Source organism: Panthera pardus, unplaced genomic scaffold (genome assembly GCF_024362965.1).
Source record: "Panthera pardus isolate Hobbes unplaced genomic scaffold, ASM2436296v1 HiC_scaffold_7, whole genome shotgun sequence".
In the NCBI taxonomy this organism is placed as follows: Eukaryota; Metazoa; Chordata; class Mammalia; order Carnivora; family Felidae; genus Panthera; species Panthera pardus.
The window spans coordinates 19,847,139-19,866,500 of NW_026527002.1; the positions used below are offsets into that span (position 1 = coordinate 19,847,139).

General features: G+C 39.6%; 1 protein-coding gene across 3 annotated transcripts in view; it reads left to right on the top strand.

Annotated features, from left to right (window-relative positions):
* The window catches only part of LOC109269323 (voltage-dependent calcium channel beta subunit-associated regulatory protein-like), a 28,319-nt gene extending 18,621 nt beyond the window's left edge, over nucleotides 1-9,698 (top strand). For 2 of the 3 annotated variants that reach the window (XR_002081023.2, XR_008419883.1), the window contains exon 3: nucleotides 9,507-9,658. The gene's annotated coding sequence lies outside the window, so the exon portion shown is untranslated. Of the gene's footprint in view, nucleotides 1-9,506 lie in introns of all 3 variants that reach the window. The other variant, XM_053896097.1, reaches the window with a different exon arrangement.
* The last annotated feature ends 9,664 nt before the right edge of the window (nucleotides 9,699-19,362 follow it).

The window sequence follows — 19,362 nt, forward strand, 5'->3', positions numbered from 1 at the left end:
TATTAGTCAGACAACCAAATCCAGTGTTGCTAGTTGAAGTAGTAAAGAATTTATTAGAGAGTGTTAGCCACATTATGGAATCTCCAGGAGAGTCAGGGAAACAGAGTTTGGTATGACACAGCCAGAAACAATATCTGGAAATAGGCCTAGGGGAATGTCCTGGCCAGAATTCCAATGCTGCTCCTAACGTTACTTCACACCTCCGACTTTAGGGATCAGAACCTTGAATCTTTGCCAGAACTGCCCCCCGAAGAACCAGATACCTCCACTCCTGTCCTTGCAAGAACTCATCTCCCTGCCTAACCACTGCCCCCAGGGGCTCTCTCTTCCTACCACAACCCTTGTTCAATCTCCCTGTTTGGCAAAACCAACCACAGGTGGGTTCCCAAATGCAAAAGAGTCCAGGAAATGTATATGGTAGCTTCCTAGTCCTTTCCATATAGGAAAGCGTACAAGAAGAGTGAGCCAAACCACAGTATCTGCCACAAAATTACCTTCAGAACTAGTCTGCCAAACATAGGAGAAAACTATGTATGTCTTTTATAGCCACACACAGTTTTGACCAAAAACAAAACAAAACAAAACAAACAAACAGGGAACCTTAGTGGGTTTGGTTGGACACTTTATTTGCATTATTGGCTCTGAAAATCTTTCTTGTCTCCAAAGGATATAATCCAATGCCAGATTCTGATAGTACCCACCATTGATGGCATTCGAAAGATACTATAAGAATAAGATGGTTCTTTGTGCTACTAGAACGAAACTTTTTTCCAAAAGATTCCACAAAAAGTTTGAGCAATAGTGGCCATATTGGAAGCCATGTTTAGTGTCCCAAAGATCCTACTTTGAAACACTCATCAGGACAGAGACATTATGAAATTTTGCTTTTTAATCAATCCTCTTTAGTGATAGACATTCCTCATTGGAGTCACGCTCCAACTGGCGTTACTCCTCGAAGGAAAATTGCCAAAATACCTGACAGCGAGCAAAGCCCAAACCACCTGGATTCCTGCCAGAAATCTTACAACTATCAACCTCCTAAGAAGTCTCTGGTTAATTGGTCTTCCAAGCAATAGCACTGCCATGACTCAATACCTAGAAGGTCTCTTATAAAACAAGCATGCTTCAAAAAATGACATTGCTATTTTCCCCTTTGGTTGAATTGGCCTCTTTTTAAGATTCTCATGACCTAAAATCAAGTCTTAATCTATATATTCCACTGTATAGTCTTAGACAGTATTTAGAATTTGTGCACCTTTGCTCTGCCAATACAAAATTCTGGGCCAGATCCCAAACCTTACTCAGAGTTCAGACTTAGTTCTCCTTTTAGGCAACAGAATTCTCTTCATAGATGCATCGGTGAGTGATTTTAGTTTTTATTTTTAGTGTTCACATATTAATTTTTGTAGGTACCCATAAAATTTATATTTGGGGGAAAATTAGAAGAAATGAGGATTATTTAAATTGTACTACTTGAAACAATTTAGGAACCATTTTGTGAATGTGATCTTATCTGTAAATGACACCGCATGTCCACCAGGACCAAGAGGGAGGTGAATCAAAGAGCCACAAGTCATGACTTCCTGCTGTATACGCTCATTCCAGCCATCCCACTCACTTCCCGGGAACACCATGCTGTTTCGTCTTGCAAGCTTTTCCGATTCCACTGAGCCTATCATGGCAATGTTACCTTCGTACCCACAATGCCCCAACCCGTTGTAGATTCCCAGGCATACCAGGGCACAAGAACCCTAAAGAAATGACAGGCCTCAGAGACAGGTGAACTACGAATCTAATGAAGTGGAGCCTCAGAAGCCTCTCACCTGCCTGAGTCCTAACGATATCCTAGAACGTCTCTATACACGTGTTCACATGTTCATAGGTTTTTATAAAATTTGCAAAGGTAAGATGTTTTAGCTGCAATCCATTAAGACTTTGGTCTCTTCCCAATCTAACTTCCTCTTTTATCTGTTAGCATTGGCATTTGTGGGATCCAACTAAGGGGAAATAGGACTGGGGAGTCATTTCTTTTGTACGCTTTTCTGATTCACAGTTGCCTCCATGCATGTTTACACTGAGGCTAGCTATCTCAGAACAAGGATAGCATCCAGGAATATAGATAAAGCACACTATACCCACTCACTCAAAATCAGGACCCAAAAATTATAGTGCCAGAGGTTACACTGTGATATCATGCCCACCAAGTTACAGAGAGTGGGGTAAGAAATAAGTTTTGAGGGGCATCTGGGTGGCTCAGTCAGTTAAGCATCTGACTTCAGCTTAGGTCACGATCTCATGGTTCGTGAGTTCGAGCCCTGCGTCAGGCTCTGGGCCGACAGCTCAGAGCCTGGAGCCTGCTTGAGATTCTATGTCTCCCTCTCTGCCTCTCCACTGGTCACATTTTGTCTCCCTCTCCTTCAGAAATAAACAATAAGAAAACTTTTTTAAAGAAATACGGTTTGACATATTCTATATTTGTCAGAGTTCTCCAGAGAAACAAAAAAGAATAAGAAATTAGATAGATAGATAGATAGATAGATAGATAGATAGATAGATAGGCAGGCATGGAGATCTACAGAGAAAAAGAGATTTATTATAAGGAATTGGCTCATGCAACTCTGAAGGCTGAGAGTCTCCATGTCTACAATCGGCAAGCTGGAAACTGAGGAGAGCCAATGTGGATAAGTTCCAGTCTGAAAGCCAGCAGACTCAAGACCCAAGAGGAGCCAATTTTTCAGTTCAGTCCAAAGGCAAAAAAAAATACCCATGTCTCAGCTCAAATAGTCAAGTGGAAAGATTTCCCTTAGGTCTTCCATTGATTGGATAAGGCCCACCCACATTGAAGAAAGCAGCCAGCATCACTTAGTCTACTGATACAAACCTCAATCTCACTCAGAAACACCCTAACAGATACACCCGAAATAATGTTTGGCCAAATGTCTGGGTGCCCAACGGCCCAGTCAAACTGACACATTAAATTAAACATCACACACACCAAGCCAGAAAATCCTGCCAAACCTTAAAACTCACATATGATGGAATCTTAGTAGAGATTTTCCCATATTTGACAACAGTCCTAAAATTTATATAACATTACCCGTAATGAATTATGAAACTGAAACAAACTTTTCTGAACTATCCACAAAGAAAAAAAAGTATCAAAAATGGATGTCTGATAGTTTATTTTTCTGGATTAATTTTTATGTCTGTGATAACTTGCCAGCTTTTTAAAACTTGTAATTTGTTGTGATTTCTTTTTCACTCTAAGTAAACATCCTTTTGCATATCTAATTTTGTGTTTGTAATTTTATATTCTTTTTATTATAGATGGTATCTGACATTGCTTAAGGCCCATGAAGCCTGTCACTTAGCAAGCCTACATCTTTCCATAGAATTGGCAACCCTGACTGCACATTATAATCAACTGGGGAGCTTTTCAAAAGAGTAATACCTGGGCCCCAATTAGACCAACTAAATGGGGATCTCTGAAAATAGGGTTATGGTATTTTCCCAAAGTTCCTCGGTTGACTATCGTATAGCCAAGTTGAAAAGCACTATTCTACATAATCTCTTCATATTACAGACGATGAGACAGAGGCCCAAGGTGAGGCTGAAGTCATGAGTCACTCAGCTAGTAAGTGGTCCTAAGCCCAGAGCGGAACACAACACTGGCCCATCTCTTCCTTAACCGTAGGAATGATCACAAATAATATGATTGTAGATTACCAGTAGTGCTCACTCGCAAAAGGTTGCTGGCCAGGGATACCAAGGGATGAATGTTTTAAAATCCTTCAGTAGAAGCGTACTGTTTACATTCAATTTTTATTCTGCTCTGGCAGAGCTATTAAGCCCACTGAATAGTCTGGAGACAAAGGGTAGAGGATGGGGGTTATAATCAGTCTTAAAACTACTGAGTTGATTTAAATGTCAAGGTCATGCCAGACTAAAAGCTCCTAAATATAGGTGTTCTATTTTAAGCAAAATAGTTCATTCTGTTTCCATAGCTTCATGTAAAGTTTGTCCTACATTTTTATTTTTTTAAGGCCTTATGTAGGCCCTATTATTTAGATAACAAAAGTCACTAATACATCCTAGGACTTTAATTTCCATTTAAATGCGTAGAGAGAAATCATAACCACCTCTCTTTCCTTGGATTTCCATGGTTGGGAATCACTGGACCTGAGCGATCTTTAATAGCCTTTCCAGCATAAAAATTGTTTTATTCTATAAAATAATACAAGCCTATCATTTCCTTGGTGTTATCACTACGACTCAGAATTTACCAAGAGTTTACAATGGGTGGGCAGAGATTTTTGTTGTTTTCTTTTTTTTACAGTTGGTATTTTTACACGGTTTTATATGGTTCCTTTACTGCACATAACGATTTTAAATACTTTAATGTACATTGAATTTTAGTCATTAATCTCAGAGTGTCTCACTTTACAATCTCTTAGAATCTTACGTGTGTCTGTCTTGTCTCCACAATGAGATTGTAAACCTTCCACTTTACATCTACCTAAATATCAAGCACCTAAAATAGATGGTCTATAAATATTTGTCAGATTGAATAAAGAAAAGCCCCAATTTTTAAAACTATTTATAAAATTCTCTCTTAAGGCCACTTCTTAAGACACCTTTATAAAGTGAACAACAGTCTACAATTAATGGAGACATCACCCCCATCTTAGTCCATTTGGGCTGCCATAATCCTATACCATAGACCCAATGGCTTATAAACAACAAATTTATTTCTCACTGGAGGCTATATAGTCCAAGATCAAGACACCAGGAAATCCAGTGTCTGTTGAGAGCCCACTTCCTGGTTCATACAAGGCTGTCTTCTCATTGTGTCCTCATATGGTGGAAGGAGCAAGAGGGCTCTCTGGGGTCTCTTCCATAAGGGCACTAATCTCACTCATGAAGGCTCCACCCTCATGATATAATCACCTCCCAAAGGCCCTGCCTCCTAACACCATCACATGGAGCATTAGGTTTCAACATACGAATAACTGAGGGTGGGAGGGGCACCTGGTAGCTCAGCTGGTTAAGTGTCTGACTCTTGACTGTGCCTCAGGTTATGACCTCACGGTTTGTGAGAGGGAACCCCGAGTCAGGCTCCATACTGTTGGCACACAATCTTCTTGAGATTCTCTCTCTCTCCTTTTCTCTCTGCCTCGCCTCCGCTCATGCTCTTTCTCTCTCAAAATAAATAAATAAACTTTAATAAAAAAAGAAGAAAAATAAATTGGGGGTGAGAGGGACACATACATTCTATAGCACCACTAAACTAGTCACCTGAGAGTTATGGTTGGTTTTTACTCTTCCGTAACCCCTGCTCTCGCCCAAGCAGCATTACCCCTACACCTCTCCGCACCCTCAATACCTCTTATTGGTCATTAAATTTCCTTTCCTCCTACTGCTACCTCTGTCTCGGTCCTCCTAATCTCTCCAGCGCCATGGCAGTAACTACCTAAACCTTCCCTTCTCCTGCTGCACCCTCCAATCTTTTTCAGTACTGCTAGATACTTCTCTCTAAAGTAAAAGCCCCTTCTTGTCACACTCTCCACTCCAGCCTCCCCACAAACTCCAGTTTGCTGAGAGTGGAGAATAAAGTTGTCCTCCATGTAGTAGTCTCCTTCTTCTGTTTCAACAGCAACTCAATATTCCACACACCAGTATCTCCCATGCCACAGCCATGTTAAGGTATTGTACTTGTAGTTCTTTAAACTCTTGCGTAAGTTTTGTCCTTTCTAGACTGCTCTTCTCCCCACTGTCTACTTAATTAACCTGTTGACGTCCTTTAAGACACAGATCAGCATCGCCTCCTCTCGGAAGCTTTTCTGACAGCAACTCTTCCAGTAACCACAAAGGGTTGACCACACCCTCCTTATTCCATCAACATGTATTATACATACTTTGCATGATACTTTATTTTCTCTTGTGTTTGCACTCCATTTCCCCTTCCCAGAATGAAAGCTCCTTGAGGACAAAGATTGCATCTAATGTATCTTTGGGTCCACAGTGCCTCACCCAGGACTTGACACATGGTAGAAGTGGAATATTTATTGAATGAATAAATAAAAGAGTAGAGTGAGGTTAAATTCTGAAGATAGTATTAGATAAAAATCTCATGTAGTCAGGGGCACCTGACTTCCCAGTCAGAAGAGCACGTGACTTGATCTCAGGGTTGTAGAGATTACTTAAAAACAAAATTAAAAAAAAAAAAATCTCATGTAGTCAAATTACCCTTTACATCTCTAAATTGGCATACCTGGTTTTGGATATACCAAAATCATCTTTTTTTTTTTTTTTTTTTTTTTTTTTTTTAACGTTTATTTATTTTTGAGACAGGGAGAGACAGAGCATGAACTGGGGAGGGTCAGAGGAGGGAGACACAGAATCTGAAACAGGCTCCAGGCTCTGAGCTGTCAGCACAGAGCCCGACGCGGAGCTTGAACTCACGGACCGTGAGATCATGACCTGAGCCGAAGTCGGCCGCTTAACCGACTGAGCCACCCAGGCACCCCTATACCAAAATCATCTTTTAGGAAGTCCAACTAAGCAGTTTTTCCCCATCACTGGAACAGATAATTTTTGTTCAAACTACATTGGCTTGCATTTCTGGGCCATACTGTAAAAAAGGGGTGGGGGAGGGATGGACAGGTAAGGGAGGGAATTGTGGTACAGAGTATGAATATTTGAATTCAGTTACATGTGTGTAATATAAAATTCCACCATGAATCTCTTTACTTACGAAAACTAGATACCAGCATAAACTATAAACCCAATGTAGAACAAAGGCTTTCAATAAAGTAGCATTGCTTAAATGAGGGGTTAGCTCTATCCACAGGTAAGTAAAATATCCAGATCCAGAAAGCCTCGGAGGAGTGACAAAAATGCTCTCTGCTCACAATATCCTTATAATCGAGCTGCTAAGGTTCCCAAGGTTCTTATATTGTCACCAAATTCCCTAGGAGATAAGACTATATGGTCAGAGATATCCCATTTCATCTCAACTTTATTTAACTACTTCTTCTTCTTCTTCTTCTTCTTCTTCTTCTTCTTCTTCTTCTTCTTCTTCTTCTTCGAAAGAGAGAGAGAGAGAGAATGTGCACATGTGCACTGGAGGAGCAGAGGGAAAGACAGAGATAATCTTAATCAGACTCCATGCTCAGTGTTCAGCACTGAACCCAATGCAGGATTCTATCCCATGACCCCAGGATCACGACCTGAGTCAAAATCAAGAGTTGGACGTTCGACTGACTGAGCCGCCAAGGTGCCCCTCCACTTTATTCAACTTTTAGTGGCTGCCTTGGGAACTGAGTTAGAACAGTTCTAAGACCAAGTGGGAACTCAGAAGGGGAATACTGTGAATGTTGATGGGCAATAGCTACCATTCCATCTTAATATGAAAGCCATGACCCATGAATCTTAGACCTGGGCAGAGAAGAAGCTGAGAAGGAAGAGGTTAGGGATGGCCCTGAATTACTGACTCAGATTAACATCAAAAACTTCCCAAATTAGGAGGCTCCTGGCTGGTTTAGTTGATGGAGCGTGCAACTCTTGAACTTGATCTCGGGTTCATGAGTTGAAGCTCCATGTTGGGCGTGGAGTCTACTTAAAAACAAAAACAAAATAAATCTTCCCAAGTCAGGTCAGACTCAACTAAGAAGAGCAATGAACAGGAAACAGTTTGCTAACCAGTGTGCTAGCCTCCTAATTAGTTGCCGAATGAAGCTGGTTGATGAGGAAGTCATGAGGACCCAGGAGAGCCAAAGTAAATCAGTATACATAAGCCTGATGCTAGCGAATCTAAGTTAGCATATAAGAGTTAAATTGGTTCTGGAAGAAGCAAGATAGGAGAAAGAGGCCAGGGACCAGGTGGACAGAGGAAGGACCAGGCATTGAACAGCCAAGGTGTAGAGACCATGTCATAACCTGCAGGTATGCAGACTACCTGCCAGTCTAATGAGGAATGCCCTTGGCCTTTGAAAGAGAAAGGCCCTGAGGAAATGAGACTCAATGATAGGTAAGACTCTAATTAGAGAAGGGAAAGGCTGAATGCACAGAATGGAACCAGGAGAGATCTGAATGGGGTTCCGCAGTCTGCACTCTGGACAACCAGGAGGGAGCGTGGAGGGCCTGGGTGAGAAGAAGGCAAGCTCTGCCTAAACCAAGGAGACACATGGAGTGGGAGACAAATGCAGGCAAGTAGACCTGACTGTCATAGATAGTCCCTGAACCTATGGCAAGTGATTCCGTTGTCCAAATTCCTGCAGAATAGCAAAGAGCTTAAGGGTCCCTGGGATTCTCAACCATTAGAAGCTATTGATCAAGGTGACATTGATAAAGCAGATGCCATAGCAGCCAGAAGGATAAAAGGGAAGTTAAGTAATTAACAAGTCCTAAAAGACCAGGGCAGAAAGAAGGAGGCTTTTGGGAAAAAAAAAAAAATCACCATTCTTTTAAACATGGTGGAAGGGGTGCCTGGGTTAAGCATCCAACTTTGGCTCAGGTCATCTAGGGTTCCCAGGTTCGAGCCCCACATTGGGCTCTGTACTGACAGCTCAGAGCTTGGAGCCTGCTTCAGATTTGGTGTCTCCCTCTCTCTCTGCCCCTGCCCCCACTCATGCTCTGACTCTCTCTGTCTCTCAAAAATAAAAAATAAAAAAAACGTTAAAAAAATTTAATGTGGCATGAGCAGGGAATCACGAAAACATGGGAAAATATCCTTTGAATTTGGCAATTAGGAGTGATGGCAGGGGAAATGAAAGAAATTAAACTCAGCTCCATTCATTGTGCCCATTCTTGTGAGCAGTGCCCATAGTCGAACTGATGAAGGAAAAGGCTGAAACTCATGTCTGAAACGGATCCCCAGGGATTATCCGTTAACGTTCATTAGCACGGCAAAGTGAGAGCTGGGTACACTGTATAATAAATAGTGGAGTCGTGCACAGTCTCAAATCATTTTTTCTGTGCTAGGAGGACTGCCTAGGCAGCTGTAAGGATCAGTTTTTGAATCATGTGAGGAGAAAATGTCACGATCCCATAGTAATGATAGAGCAACAAAGGAAAATGATCTCTCTCGGCTGTGTTTAAAGGGCTAACGGTGCCCTTTGGCTCTATTTCATTCCAGAAATTATACCCTCATGATAACTACCAAGCAGCCCCAAACAAAGGAACCCTATTTTCCATTCTTCATCTACTCTTACTCCAATCCGCAGGGGCAAAAATAGAATACTGTTGTAATACTGGTCGTAACAGGGAAGAGAATGCCTCAAGCAAGAACATCTGTGGAAGAAATATATTACATTTAGATTATAAAAATCACACTTAGTGGTTTATACAGCACAGGCAGAAATAACACCATATTTTAACAAAGGCAAGTGGCACTAACCATGTTTAAAGCAAAGCTTTAAATGATACAAATGAATGAATGTTGATTAAGAAAGAAATATCCCAGGGCACCTGGGTGGCTCAGTTGATGAAGCGTCTCTTGATTTCAGCTCAGGTCGTGATCTCATGGTTCCTGGAATTGAGACCTGCATCCAGCTCATGCTGACAGAGCGGAGCCTGCTTGAGATTCTCTCTCTCCCTCTCTCTCTGTCTCTGCCCCTCCCCGCCTTGTGTGTGCACGTGCTCACTCTCTCTCTCTCTCTCTCAAAATAAATAAGCATTAAAAAAAGAAAGAATTTCCCACATGATTCGGTCTTCATTTTAATTAAGAGCATTACCAGCAGGTAAAAAGCAAAGTTTTCACTAATTTTTCAGAATAATGATTATGATTACTGCATTATCAAAGTAATATCCCAATTAACACTTTAAACAGTGAAAAGCAAAATTGTGAAAAGATTTTACAAACTCTTAGTTCCCTTTGTAAATGGTTCCTAGACATTTAGACATGGATAAATGGTAACAATTGCAAAACCCAACACACAATGTTATGCTCTCTGTATCTTTAGGGCCTACAACCATAGAAATAAGTCAAGTGGCTTCAAGTGAAGATTCAAATTTAAATTTTTCATTTTGGTCAACTAATATTTGACAAGGGAGCCAAGAATACTCAATGGGGAAAAGACAGTCTCTTCAGTAAATGGTGATGGGAAAACTGGATATTCACATGCAACAGAATAAAACTAAACCCTTGTCTTACAGCAGTCACAAAAATTAACTTAAAATGGATTACAGACCTAAGTGTAAGACCTGAAGCCATAGAACTAAAAAAGAAAACCAAAACATTAGAAAAAGCTCTTTGATATTGATCTTGGCAGTATTTTGGACATGACACCAAAAGCATAAGCAACAAAAGCAAAAATAAACAAGTGGGGTTACCACAAACTAAAAAATTTCTGCACAACAAAAGAAACCATCAACAAATTGAAAAGGCAACGTATGAAATGGGTAAAACATACTTGCAAACCACATATCTGATAAGGCGATAATATCTAAGATATATAAGGAACTCACACAACTCAAATTTGACTAAAAACTGGGCAAAAAAACTTGAATAAACATTTTTGCAAAGAAGACATACAAATGGCCAACAGGGGATGGAGTTAGAGGGGTGTAGAGCGCCATCGGGGCCACGCTCTGAGGACAGGAAAATGATGGTCTTAGGGTCACAGCACTCACTTTATGAGGCCTTCTATGGGTGTCGTGCTGTACAAAGGTGGCCACTGGCTGACCCTATTGCGGCACCGTGGCCTATCGGTACCTCATGAAGGCTTTCCGTGCACAGCGGGTTACCAGTGAGAAGTTGTGCAGAGCCTAATATGAGTTTCATTTCCAAGCTGCCACCTGTCTCTGCCTGCCACACAGCATTTGAGAACACGTGGCCCTTCATCAGAAATTTCATGGCAAGGGTGAGCGCTCAGGGAGGAGTCTGCTGGCTTGGTGGGTCTCAAGTTGCCCAAGCAGCATGGAGGGAACGGCTGGGAGCCATGAGCATGGAGAGATTCCTTGGATGCTGCCTTCATACAAGAATTTAATCATTCCTATCAATATGTATTTATCATTAAATTTTTAAGTTTAAAAAAAATGGCCAACAGGTACATGAAAAGGGGCCCAACATTACTAATCATCAGAAAATGCAGATTAAAAATACAATGAGATATATCACCTATGCCTTTTAAAATGGCTATCCTCAAAGAGCAGAGATGTGGTGTTGGATGTTAACCAGACTTATTGTGATGATGATTTCACAATATATGCGTATTTCCAATCATTACGTTGTATACCTGAAATTAATACAATGTAATATATATCAATTATATCTCAATTTAAAATAAGAAAAAACAAAAGATAACAAATGAAAAGTACTAGCAAGTATATAGAAGAAACAACAACAACAACAACAACCCTTTGTGCATTGTTAGTGGGAAGGTAAATTGGTACAGCCATTATGGAAAATAGTATGGAGGTTCTTCGATCTGATTTCAATTAAGCATCATGAGTTTGAGCCCCACTGTCAGTGCAGAGCCTGCTTGGGATTCTCTCTCTCCCCCTCTCTCTCTGCCCCTCCCCTGCTCACTCTCTCTGTCTCTCTCTCAAAATAAAGAAATAAACTTAAAACAAATTTTTAAAGTTAAGAATAGAACTACAACATGATCCATCAATCCAACTTCTGAGTCTATATCCAAAGGAAATGAAATCACTATCTTAAAAATATATCTGCACCCCCATGTTCATTGCAGCATTATTTACAATAGCCAAGACATAGAGACAAGCTAAGTGGTCATTGACAGATAAGTGGACAAAGCAAATGTGGGGTGTGTGTGTGTGTGTGTGTGTGTGTGTGTGTGTGTGTGTGTAGTATATATACACATATGCCATAGTGGAATATTATTCAGCCATACAAATGAAGGAAATCCTGTCATTTGCAACAACATGAATGGACCTTGATGGCATTATGTTAAGTGAAATAAGTCAGACAGAGTCAGACAAATACCATGCAATCTCACTTATATGCAGAATCTAAAGAAAACTGAAAGTAGACTGATGGCTTCCAGGCGCAGCAGAATGAGGGAAATGGGTGAAAGTGGTCAAAGGGTACAAACTTTCAATTATAAAAGTTCTGGGAATGGGGCGCCTGGGTGGCGCAGTCGGTTAAGCGTCCGACTTCAGCCAGGTCACGATCTCGCGGTCCGTGAGTTCGAGCCCCGCGTCGGGCTGTGGGCTGATGGCTCAGAGCCTGGAGCCTGTTTCCGATTCTGTGTCTCCCTCTCTCTCTGCCCCTCCCCCGTTCATGCTCTGTCTCTCTCTGTCCCAAAAATAAATAAAAAACGTTGAAAAAAAAAATTAAAAAAAAAAAAAGTTCTGGGAATCTAATATATAGCATGATGACTATAGTTAACAGTACAGTATTGTATACTTGAAAGTTGCTAAGAGTAGAACTTAAAAGTTGTCAACACACACACACACACACACACACACATAAAAGTAACTATGTGAGGTGACGGATGTGTTAACTAATCTTATCGTGGTAATCATTCTGCAATATCTGCATATATCAAATCATCACATTGTAGACCTCAAACTTACACAATGTTATATGTGAATTATATCTCAGTAAAGCTGGAAAACATTTTTTGAATGAAGCTTCCCAAAGAACCTAGACAACTTCTTTAGGGTTCTAGAGAATTTAACAAATTATGTTAACTAGCTGGAGTCCAATGAGATAACTGGCCGGAGTCCAATGAGATAACACATACAAAAACATTTGTGAACAGTAGCAGCCTGTATAGATACAAGGCCCCACTCTTTGCTTTTTGGTTTGTTGGTCAATATATATTTCATTCATTTTTAAAATTTTTTCTAGTTTTATTGAGTTATAATTAACAAATAAAAATTGCATATATTTAAGGTATACAGTATGATGGCTTGATACAAGGCCCTGCTTTACTAGTATCATAGCTTTGAAAGTTCTTCTGGAATGTTGGGATTAAAGAAGAAATAGAGATCCCAGGAAAAGAGGTGTAACCTATATTGTCATCTTAAATAACTAACCCCCCCAGATATACATACATATACAATATATTATCAACATATTATATATTATATAATTATTCTCCTATTTAACAAGGAGGAAAAATAGAACGATGAGAAATGCACTCGATCTAAGATGTGTCTAGACTCATTACATAACTGGCTTTCTAAAAATAAAAAGTAAAAATAAGCTCAGTGTATTTTCTACAGATTATTTAGATGCCCAAGATGTTTATGTTATATCAAATGAGCTCTAAGCTTTAAAAAAAAACACACACACACACAAAATTTTTTTGCTTTTTATTTATTTAGAGTTATGAATCTAGTCACTTCGCACTTGCCGAAGAAAAAAATATTTAAAGCACTAACCTCCTCCACCCCCAACAGTTTTAGACACTGAGTAAATTATCTCCACACTGCTAACCATAAATGTGATGCTCGATATAAAAGGCCATGACTCAGAGGAGAGGAGGAGGAAAGAGAGAGAGAAAGAGAGGGAGAGGGAGACAGATCATCGTGTGCCTGTCTGAAGCACCAGCCACGTCTTAATGAGAGGACAGGAGAGGGCGGACTGGTTTACTAGCACTGGCACTGTGGGTGGTGGCTGAGGACAGGCACACAAGCCAAGGAAGTAACTAGTCTCAAGAGTCCAAATGGAACTTGAGCATACAGTTGTTGTTGGCCTTAGAACTGACTCAGTCTTCCAGGTGCAAGGGAGGATTTGATTCTCGCCTGCAAACAACTTCCAGTGACCTTGGGAGGTCCGGATGTGAATCAGAACTCCAGATGCCCAGCACTCGGATTCCTTTTTAAGAAATGACCATATGTCAACAAATTAACTGGTTAGAATGTGACCCGTCCAAGTGATTTATCCTCTAATTTTACGTGAATACAAAAGATGTGACCAGTAATTAGAATTGATTAGAGCTGAACGAATATAGTCATGAATATCATGAACGTGGACATATCTAGAAGGGAATTTTGCAAAATAAAAAGCTTATGATGAAGCCATAGAATAATAAGACTTTTTTCTTTGACCTTGTTGTTAATTTATTTTTGCCATTTCAAAAGTGATTATCATCACTTCTTGGCCTTTTGGCCAAGATCAAGTGTAAAAGTGATCACAAGAAAAAGTCAAAAGGCAAATGAGTATTTCTACGAGAAAATGTTTACAACTTACATCACAAAAAAACTAATATGTAAAAAATTTAAAAATGCAGAAAAAGGCCAAAAGCTCCATAGGAAAAAAGTTTGGAAAACTAACAGTTCTCAGAAAAAGAAAGGCCATTTGCTTACTAACATGTGAAAAAGATGCTTAACCTCAACTCATACTAAGAGAAATAAATTAAAACTGCATTGAGATATAATTTCTCACATATAAAACTGACCAAAATCCAAAAGCCTGACAATACACTCACCTGAGGACGCTGTCGGGAAACCGGTATTCTTATACACTGCTGGTGGAAATAAATTCCAGATGCATTTATGGTTAGACCCAGCCACCTCACTTCTAGGAACCTACCCCGAAGATATATAAATACTGAACAACATACTTGCAAGGTGAGTCATTGCTGAATTGTAAAATCAAAACATTGGAAACAACCTAAATGTTCACCAATAAGGAAGTGATTGAATAGACCCACATAGGGAAGGATACATAGTCTTGGAAGAGAATAAGTAAGATTTCTATGTACTGATAAGGAGTGGTTTGAGTGGTTTCCAGCACATAGTATGTGAAAAAACTGCACAACAGTATATATAAAATGCCACCTTTTATATAAGAAAGAAAATCAAATAAAAAAATACGCAGGCACAAACACATATATATGTGTATGTTTGTTTATTTTGCTTATTTTTCCAGAAACTTTGGAAAGATAAACCAGAAATAAATACTAAGAGAGTGAACACAGGGAGATAGAGTGTGGAACAGGAAGAAAAATGATAAGGATAGATAGAAGCAAGATTTTCCGGGCACCTAGGTGGCTCAGTCAGTTAAATGACCAACTCTTGATTTCGGCTCAGGTCACGATCTCATGGTTCATGAGTTCGAGCCCCACATCAGGCTCTGTGCTGACAGCACGGAGCCTGCTTCAGTTCTCTGTCTCCCTCTCTCTCTGCCCATCCCTGCTCATTCTCTCTCTCTCTCTCTCTCTCTCTCAAAAATAAATAAATAAACATTAAAAAAAAAGAAGAAGAAGAAGCAAGAGGGACACCTGGGTGGCTCAGTGGGTTAAGTGTCCGACTTTGGCTCAGATAATGATCTCATGGTTCGTGAGTTTGAGCCCCACTTCAGGCTCTGTGCTGACAGCCCAGAGCCTGAAGCCTGAAGCCTGCTTCAGATTCTGTGTCTCCCCCTCTCTCTGCCTCTCCCCCACTCAAGCTCTGTCTCTGTCTCAAAAATAAACAAACATTTAAAAAAATTTTTTTAAAGAAACAAGATTTCCCTAAATATACATTTTTCTATAGTTTCCATTTTTGACTCCTGTAAATGTTTTAAATGTTCAAGAAATAGGTTAAATTAAATCAAAAAAGGAAAAGCAACCCAAAAATTGAAAAGAAACAAATTTAATTTTATATCAAATGAGACCATACTGACATAAAGCAGAAATCTGTTTCAAGTGGACTTTTTATTTTCTTTTTCAAGTGACCTTTTAAACACACATTTGGACTGCACATTTCTTAGTGGAATATAGTCTAGGGACTACCAAAAAGTCCTCAAAATTCACTTAGTGTTTTTGTTGATGTAATGATGTGGTAATACCAATATTGTAATTTTGAAGCCTTTTTATGTATCTACTAGGATAGAGCAAATAAGTATGCTAATTTTATTTGGAAAAAATGTTCCAGTAAAAGAGAAAAAATATAAAATCAATAAGAAAACCTCATACTGTTAAATTTTTACAATTGTTTTATTGAAATATAATTCACATACCATAAAACTATTTTTGTTTTAAGTAGGCTCTATGCCCAGCATGGAACACAATGTGGGGCTTGGCCTCACAACCTTGATCTGAGCTGAGATCAAGAGTTGGAAGCTTGACCTACTGAGCCACCCATGTGTTCCATAACTAATCTTCTTAAAGTGTAAAATTCAGTAGCTTTCCGTATATTTACAGAACTGTACAACCATCACCACTATCTCATTTCAGAACATTTATCACCCCAAAAAGGAATCCCGTATCCATTAGCAGTCACTACCATTTGCTCTCACCCTAAGCCCTGGCAACCATTACCCTGCTTTCTGTCTCCATAGAGTTGTCTACTCTGGACATGTCACATAAATGGGATCACACAACATACAGTCTTTTATAACTGGCTACTTTGACTTAACAAAAGTCACCGAAATCTGTATTACTTCTCTGTGGGTGCTTTTACAAGCAACCATAAATTAAAACAACAGAAATTTATTATCCTTGCTGACCGTAAGGAGCCTATTTGGGATTCTCTGTCTCCCTCTCTCTCTCTGCCCTTCCCCCACTTGGGTGCATACTCTCACTCTCTCTCTCTCTCTCTCTCTCTCTCTCTCTCTCTCTCAAAAATAAATAAATAAACATTTAAAAAAAGAAATTTATTATCTTATAGCTCTCAGGGCCAGAAGTCCAAAAGCAACATATCAGTAGGGACATGCTCCCTCCAAAAGATCAAGGGAACTATTCGTTCCTTCTCTCTTCCAACTTCTGGTGGCTCCAGGCATTCCTTGGCTGGTGGCCACATCACTCCAATCTCCGCCACCATAGTCACATTGCCTGCTTCTTCTCTGTCCTCTTTGTGTCTCTTATTAGAACATTTTCATTGGTTTAGGGCCTGCTTGGATAACCCAGGATGATCTCATTTTAAGATCTTAACTTAATTACATGTGCAAAGACCTTTTTACCAAATAAAGTAACATTCATAGGCTCCAGGCACTAGGACATGGAAATATATTCACAGGGGCTCATTCACCACACTATAGACCACTATAGACTATCTTCAGACATCCAAAATTCACATCCATCCCACATGCAAAATTCACTCACCCCATCCCAACATCCCCCCAAATCTCAATCCATTACAGCATCAACTCTGTCTAGAATCTCATCAAAATGTCATCACCTCAACGGTCCCAAATCTTATCGTCTAAATCATCTAAACCAGGTATGGATGAGATTCTGAGTATGAGCAATACTAGGGAAAATTTTTTCTCTACCTGTGGGCCTGTGAAGTCAGAAAACAAGATACATACTTATAAAAAACCATGCTGGGACAGACATAGGATAATAGGAGAAAATGTAAGAAAATAAAAAGGACATTGGTCCCCAGCAAGTGTGAAATCCAGCAGGGCAACTCCCATTGGGTTTCAGAGCCTGGGAGTTACCCTCTGTGTCTCAGAGCAACACAGACCTCTGTACCCATGGCTCCACCAACCTCTGCCTCTGTGCCTGTGGCTCCATTCTCCGGGCCCAAGATTCCATCCTTGGAATCATTCTTCCTTTTTCTTGAAGGCAGCGCATGTTTACAGCTGAGTAGCTTCTATCAGCCCATTTCCTGCCTGTAGAATGTTGGAAGTCAACAGCCTTCTTTCATTTAGCCCAGCCTCTGTCCCTTCAGTCCAAGCTGGCACGTTCCTGCTGATGCAACACTCTCAAAACCTTGTCAGTCTCCTGTGTATGTCATGAAACACCACACCATTAGAGACAAGGGTCCTCCATCGATCCTTCCTGAATAACCCCACCTCTATTCCTGACTTCTACTGAGATGGTGGTCTGGGTCCATGAGTCATACACTTAATCTTTTCAGCAAAGTTTGTCCAGCCAGTCACACTCTTGTCTTCTCTTCAGAACATAGTTTCCTAATAGTTAATTTCCTAAATTTGGCATCCTTTGCAGTCTGAATAGGCTGATAATTTCCCAAATCATCAAGCATTAGTTCCTTTTTGCTTAAGTTTCTTCCTCACTTTACTGCTTTTTATTCAAATTTTACTATAAGCAGCAAGAAAAAAAAAAAAAACAGAACACACCTTCAGTTCTTTGCTTGGAAACCTCAGCTAATACCCAAGTTCATCACTTATAAGTTATATTTTCCACAAAACTATAGAACACACTTTAGCCAAATCTTCCGCCACTGTATGAGAAAGATCACCTCTCCTCCACTTTCCAATGATGAGTTCTTTACTTCTTTTTGAGACCTCATTAGAAATGCTTTTAATATACATACTTCTACCAACATTGTGTTCATAATGATACATGTATTCTCAAAGATGCTAGAAGTTTTCTCTGACAGGTTCACTTCTTTCTGAGCCCACATCAGAAGCATGTTTATTGTCCATTTTTGTACCAACAATCTCTTCAAGGCAAGCTAGACTTTTTCTATCGAGCTTCTCAAAATTCTTCTGACCTCTACCCATTATCAAATTCCAAGCCACTTCCACATTTTTAGACATTTATCAGTACTTCATTTTTTTATTACCCAACAATTTTCTTTCCATGAATATACCACATTTTTTAATCCATTCATCAACTGATGGACATTTGGATTGTTTTATACTTTTTGGCTATTATGAATAATGCTAATATAAATATTCATGTCCAAGTCTATTTGGGAATATATGTTTTCATTTCTCCTGAGAATACAACTAGGAGTGGGAATTGCTTGGTCCTAATTACTGTTATAATATTTTGAGGAACTGCCAACCTGTTTTCCAAAGTGGCTGCATCATTTTACAATTCCATCAACAATATGAGAGGGTTCCAATCTCTCCACATCCTTGTAAACACTTGTTATTGTCTGTCTTTTTTACTTTAGCTAGCCGGTATCACAGTGTGGTTCTCATCTGCATTTCCCTAATGACTAATAATGTTGATCATCTGTCTTTTCATGTGTTTATTGGCCATTTAAATGTCTTCTATGGAGAAATGTCTATTCAAATTATTGCCCCATTTTCTTAATTGAATTTCTTATCTTTTTATCATTGAATTGTAAGAATTGTTTATACACCATAGTTACCAGTGCCTTATCAGATATATGATTGGCAAATATTTTCTCATGATGTTAATTGAAAGTGAAAATCAATATAAACTATTGACTTATTTTTCTTATTTCCTAGCCCCGTTTATAAATAGAACCTAAGGCAATGAATCTTGAGCAGCAATAAACCCCCCTATCACCCAGATCCTAATCTCCAAAAACTTGGCCCCACTAAAAGGAACAAAGACTCCTTGAAAAATTAGTCATCCCAAGTCTAAGTGAAAGAATAAACAAAATGGATACAATACCAGGAACTATTAAAGATTAATGGGGTAGGGGCAGGCACCTGGGTGGCCCAGTCAGTTAAGCGTCTGACTCTTGATTTTGGCTCAGGTCATGATCTCACAGTGAGATCTAGCCCTGCATTGGGCTCTG